Below are 6,000 nucleotides of genomic sequence, written 5' to 3' on the forward strand. Positions count from 1 at the left end.
GAGATCTCCAGTAATGTTTTGACTTATCGATATCTCTGAGATCTCTAGTGATAATTTGACTTGTCGATATCTCAGAGATCTCTAGTGATATTTTGACTTATCGATATCTCTGAGATCTCTAGTAATAATTTGACTTGTCGATATCTCCAATCTTCATATCTTCATTTGACTTGTCGATATCTATGAGTTCTCTAGTAGTTTTTCTTGACTTCTCGATAAGTCATTCTGGAGTTCTCGAATGACTTCTCTACAACACTTTATCTGTGACTTGTAGATTTATTGACTTAAATGTTTTTCCCAAAACAGATTTATTCAACTCCAAACTTCTTCACACTTTCTCTGAGTCATGATCTCCATGATCTTCTTCCAGAGTTTATTCTTAGGCTTGAGACTGTTTACAGAAAAATACTCCGGTATAATCTATTTATACTTTTACAAACTTAACTGATACAATACAAAATGCAAACTTAGACTATCATACAACTTACTTAGGGTTGTCAATTTGACTTAGTCATGCATGTCTTGTACAACAAGAACAGATGAATCAAATAACAGTTTATATTAATCTTTAATAAACTATTACAAAACTCTCTCAAGAACAATATTTTTAAGAGCTTCTAGGTTATACGAATACTCGAGTTGTGCACACCACATTATAATAACCTATTATGTGTTTATGTACTACACAGCTACAAATCAGTCCTCTATCAATTACAAGATATGTTATAATATAACTCTAATACTTTATATATCTAAATCAACTACGATCCTATAAATCAGCATCTGATTTATCTCGCAGTCTTGACTTATCATCCAAGTCATTCTCAACGGATAGCTTTGATCAACGAATAAATTCTTTAGCTTCAACGGATAATCATTTATGTATATCAACGGATGATATCGAAGTTTTCAATGGATAATCATATTACATCAGTTGATCATATCCTGATTGTGACATAAATCCTGATCTTTGACTTAGTCAATTCTCAACAGGTCGTGAAGCTCAAATCTGTTCCGCTAAAATGGACAAGAAACCATCTCTCGAGAATCTTGACATTCTTAGAAGAGAGTGTGATTCGAGTTGGGAAAACATAAGTAGCCTCAAGAAAGGAGAAACCGTTCTAAACATGTAGGTCGCTCCACACTTTACGCTAAAAATGATACCCTTCCCTGCAAGGGCATATGGAAACTTAACTTCTATGAAATCTTATATGTTTTACTAGAAGTTGGGGGACAAATGATTGGGAATAAGAATAACCCTATTTCCGTAATAAATAGAGCATTAATTAGAAATGATTTGGTCCAAAGGCGAAACTGTTATTAATGCCATGTAATTAATATAACATTAATGGGGCTTTAAGGGCCCATAGACCGATAATTTTTTATTAAATTCGTAGGTCATAAATCAGCTCAGATTGTAACTGAGAAAGAAGTTCAAATCAGATTCAAACTCTTAAAAGAGTAGTCTTCTAGCCACACAGTCCTATAAGGAAGCAAATCCCTACTTTCTAGGACTCAAAATCCATTTATAAGTCCGAGACTTGTTCACCAAGTCACCAAACCCTAATCTAACTCAAGGCTGCACACGCCTATAAAAGGGGTCTCACTCCCACCACCAAGAACTACGTTTTTGACTTAATCTTTAACATACAATAAGGTACGTAGGCATCTTTTGAAGGCAGATTGAGTCATGAAACACGAGAGCAGTCAAATAGAGTCCTGAGCTCATGAATCCTAGTACTAAATACACCCTAGTTTTTTACCCATAACATATGATGTACATAGCCTTCCCTTCATTCAAAAAAATGAATAGACTGTTTTTTCAAAGACCCCCGGCTAATGTGTGAACATGTGTAAGTATGGAATATGACTATAAAAAGATACAATAAACAATACCGAATAGTGACTATTTGTAGTCACTTTTATCCCATATAAAAACACTTTTGATATCATCAACTCAATCTTACTTAAGAACACTCGTAAAACTTCTGCTTTGTAAATCAAATGACTTCCTGTTTAAAAAAAGTCAAAGACAAGACATCAAATCTACCAAAAAAATGATTAGTGTCAATAATACATGAAACCCAGAATACAATAATAATAGAATTAAGCACATTAACAGAATGAAAACAAATAAATAAATTGACACTAAATGCTACTAACACCTCAGAATACAAGATCCATCTATCCTATAAGTTAATCAACCACTCTAATTCGACGTCTACACGACCTTCTCTCTAATATCACAACTCCCCGAAAGTTTAAAAAATGCAAATTTAGTGAAAATAGGTTAATTTAAACACATATTAATCCTAATTAGTATATAAACTAATTACCCTTTTCAATTACATATTATATTTTTTTTACTTTTCCCTCACGACAGCAGCAAAAGGCGAAGGAGCTTGCGCCGTCGCCGTTACTCTTCCTCCCTCAAGATGGTTGAGCAACCTCTTGAGGTCGTTCACATTAAACGTCCCCACCCCAGGAATGGTTTGAACATTAGGCTGCTGGGGTTGCTCTGCGACTTGCTGAAATTCCCCTTGATCACCCCCCGGGTGTGGTGGAGGATCTCGCCGCCCCTCGCCCTGAGGCTGCGGCGGTGGCATGTTACCATTGTGGTTCTGGATATTTTCCCGTACGCGAGGTTCATCTTGACCGCGTCACGGAATTTCATCATTGTTCTGCATTCTTACTTGAATTTGCCCGCCATCCTGGTCATGAGGACGCGCCCCAGACCCATTACCAGTAACGCTGTGGGAAGCTACGGGGATAACGGCGGGGGCTTCTTCAGCGGAGTGTGCTCCACCTCTCCTACCGTTGTAAGGGGCTCTTCCATATTGATATCCCATTCTTCCCCGTCCATTCCTCTGATATCCCCGGTAGTAATTCCCGGGTCTTCCTCGCGGAGGGGCACGCTCGTGCTCGCGGTGTCGCGCCCCGTCATCCCTTTGGAATGCGGGGGGCACACGCGTCGTGTCACGGGGCCTCGCTTCTCTAGCGTTTCCTTCCTTTTGCCATTCTACCAGCAACATCCTCAAATCATCGTCCTCCAACCTTATGCCAAGCCTCCTTTTCAAGGCTGAAAGATCCCTTCCTTCCTCGTCTTGGTTTTGAGTGTTGTCCGCATGACGACGCTCGTCCATCGTACGCCCAGACCTATGTGGGTGTGGCACTACCTGGTTACCTAGGAGAGGCCTTTCTCTGCCATCCGTGTCCTCATCCGCTAGCTCCACAATAGGCTCTACATCATCAGAGTACTCCAAACGCCGTGGAGTGATTCGCGAGTTTTCCCCACTCCCCTGGGTATCTCCAACTACGGGGGCTTTTCCCAAGGCATGACCGTGACGGGGGAAACGACGACCTCTCCTTGTCTTTCGACGCTCCACCGTGTTCAGTCTTGAGTTAAAACTGTTAAGAGTATCCCCCATGCGATACAATTGCTCTAATATATCAGCGTTGCTGATGAGAACTGGAGGTGTCCCCCCCACATCCGGAGCCCTTGGTGGATCCGCCATGTTTCTGGGAACGTAAGGTTCATGGCGAGTATAGCGCCCCCCGCCTTCTCCTTCAGACCTGCTGTCACTTCCATCATAAGAACTTCCATCACGATTGTAAGACATCTTTTCCTCCTAAGATTGCGACCTTAATTAGCAGCCCCTCCTTCTAGCGCCAATTTGTTGACGGAGGAATCTGGTAACAACAAGGATTGAAGTTTCTCGCCAGAACTAAGATCTGTGACGGTGGTTCTTTTCCGGAAACTTAAGCGGTGTGTGGTTGATTGTGGTTGTTTTAGGCTGAGATTGATCAGAGTAAGTGGTGGCTCTCTTATCAGCTCTCAACTTCTTACCCTCTCAATGTGCCTACGTACCCTTTTATAAAGGGATCAAGCCTGACGTAGTTCTCATAGAACAAGAAGTCTAATGAGTTTAGACTTCTTACTCCTAAACCCAGTAGAAGCACATCCGATATCCATCTTCCGCTAGCTTTAGGAATGTCCAACTATGAGGCCCAACCGCGAAGGCCCAAGGCTCGTCCGTAATCATAGGACTTCACGGATAGTGCATCTCCCTGCGCAAGGATAACACTCCGCTACAGCTATCTCCCTTGATTTACGAACGCAGGTATAGCCACGGTTCACCCCAAGTGCTAGATGCGTCCCTGTCCCCCGAATGAGGATAACCCACCAGATAGCAGGACAGGTGATCTCAAGCTCTTGGGTGCAAAGTGCAGGATGACTCCAAAGTTCTCCAACGAGGACACCCGTTGAATATAAGAACAGAGTTCCCAAAGCACACACCAAAGTTAACCCCGCATCCCCAACGAGGACACCCGTTGAATACAGGAGGAGGCCTTCAATCATCAGGCATACCCCTGGAGGCCTTCTAGCTTCTCACGGACATCCCCCTCCTTGACCGTCTCAAGGAGGGAATTCTTCAAAGAGTACCTGCAACAAATACGTTAGTAAAAATAACTTCCATTGCTCCTCCCATGCAAGCTCTGTCCTAAACTCATCCAAAGTATATAGACCAAAAACAGGACGCGTCCTAACCTTTTGGGCGCGTCCTCACCTTCATAAATCCAACCCTGTTTCCTTATCAGTCATTCCTTATAGCATGCAAAACCACAGGACGCGTCCTAGTGGAGACAAGCGCGTCCTACCTCTTTCATTGCCACAAGATCACATTTACCAGGTAATTTTCCTAATGTTGACGCGTCAACCAAAAGTGGGCGCGTCCATATCCAAGCCTCGCTGTTACCAGAATATAAAGCACCAAATTAAATATACGTGTGTCCTATGTGTCAGGACGCGTCCTATCCTTCCATAACGCAGCATCGTGTTTGACCGTATGTAATCTGCATTTGACCCGAATCAACTCAATGCTAAATTTCGGATATAACAACTACCCCCCAAATTCCACTTACAGTTAAAAACAATATTGGAATTTTTATCCTACAATCCAAGCAATTAAATTTGGTTCACAGGACGCGTCCAAACCACAGGACGCGTCTTGCCTTTACTCTGTACTCGTAACAAACAGTTGTCCTCCACGTCAGCTATATCTTCCCCTATAAATACCCAGAGGCGTAACCGTCATTTTCATCCTTCACCTTCTCAGAAAACCACCATCACCATCGCCTCTAAACTTTGAGCTCAAAACCCCGATGATTTAGCCGGCCATTTCCTGATTTCTTTAGCTCAATCCACTCCTCAACTCAAAAGGTACATAAATCTCCTCTTATTTCTTTATTTGGCCAAATACATTGGTTTTAATGAGCAAGAAACCGTTCATATGCTTTATGTTCATATCAACTGCTCTTCATGTCCGTTTGTATGTATATATGTATGTATAGGTAAATATAACACGTTTAGCTTCCCTGATCTCCTAACTATATATTTCTAGGATTTATCATATTTCCCCCAAATTGCTAACAGTCGATTAATATTCCTCCACATTATAACCACGTCCCGTCAAGGCGCGTCTTATTTTCCTTTGATAAAGGCATATGTTTAAGCCGTTTTAACTAAAGGTCATATAAGGGCAACACCTTACTAGGACGTGTGTTGATAGTGGATTTTATACGATAGATTCTTAGGACGCGTCCTCTAATATCTCTAGCATCTTCCTTATGGTTCATTCATTCACCATCTTTTTTCTTCTTTTTCTTTTTTTTTCTTTTTTTTTAACATATGGACGCGTCCTCAAATATTTATTCATTCTCTTGCAGCTGGAGGACGCGCCTTCCTTCTCACCATTTCATCTATTCAAAGCCCTCAACAAACGCCTTGGAATCTACTCCCCACATCTGATCACTTTTAAACCCGACTTTCCTGAAATCCACAGGACGAACTCCTTCCTTAGAGCAGAAAGACGCGTCTTTGGTTCCCTTAAATCAAAAAACTCAATAATGTTTGATTCCAGCTCCGATTCCATGGACCATGTTCCCATAAGTTCAAGAATGGAAAAGAAGGGAGTCAAAAGGCAAAGAACTCCAATTCTC

The sequence above is a fragment of the Apium graveolens genome, chromosome 6 (assembly GCF_009905375.1).
Source record: "Apium graveolens cultivar Ventura chromosome 6, ASM990537v1, whole genome shotgun sequence".
NCBI classification, from domain to species: domain Eukaryota; kingdom Viridiplantae; phylum Streptophyta; class Magnoliopsida; order Apiales; family Apiaceae; genus Apium; species Apium graveolens.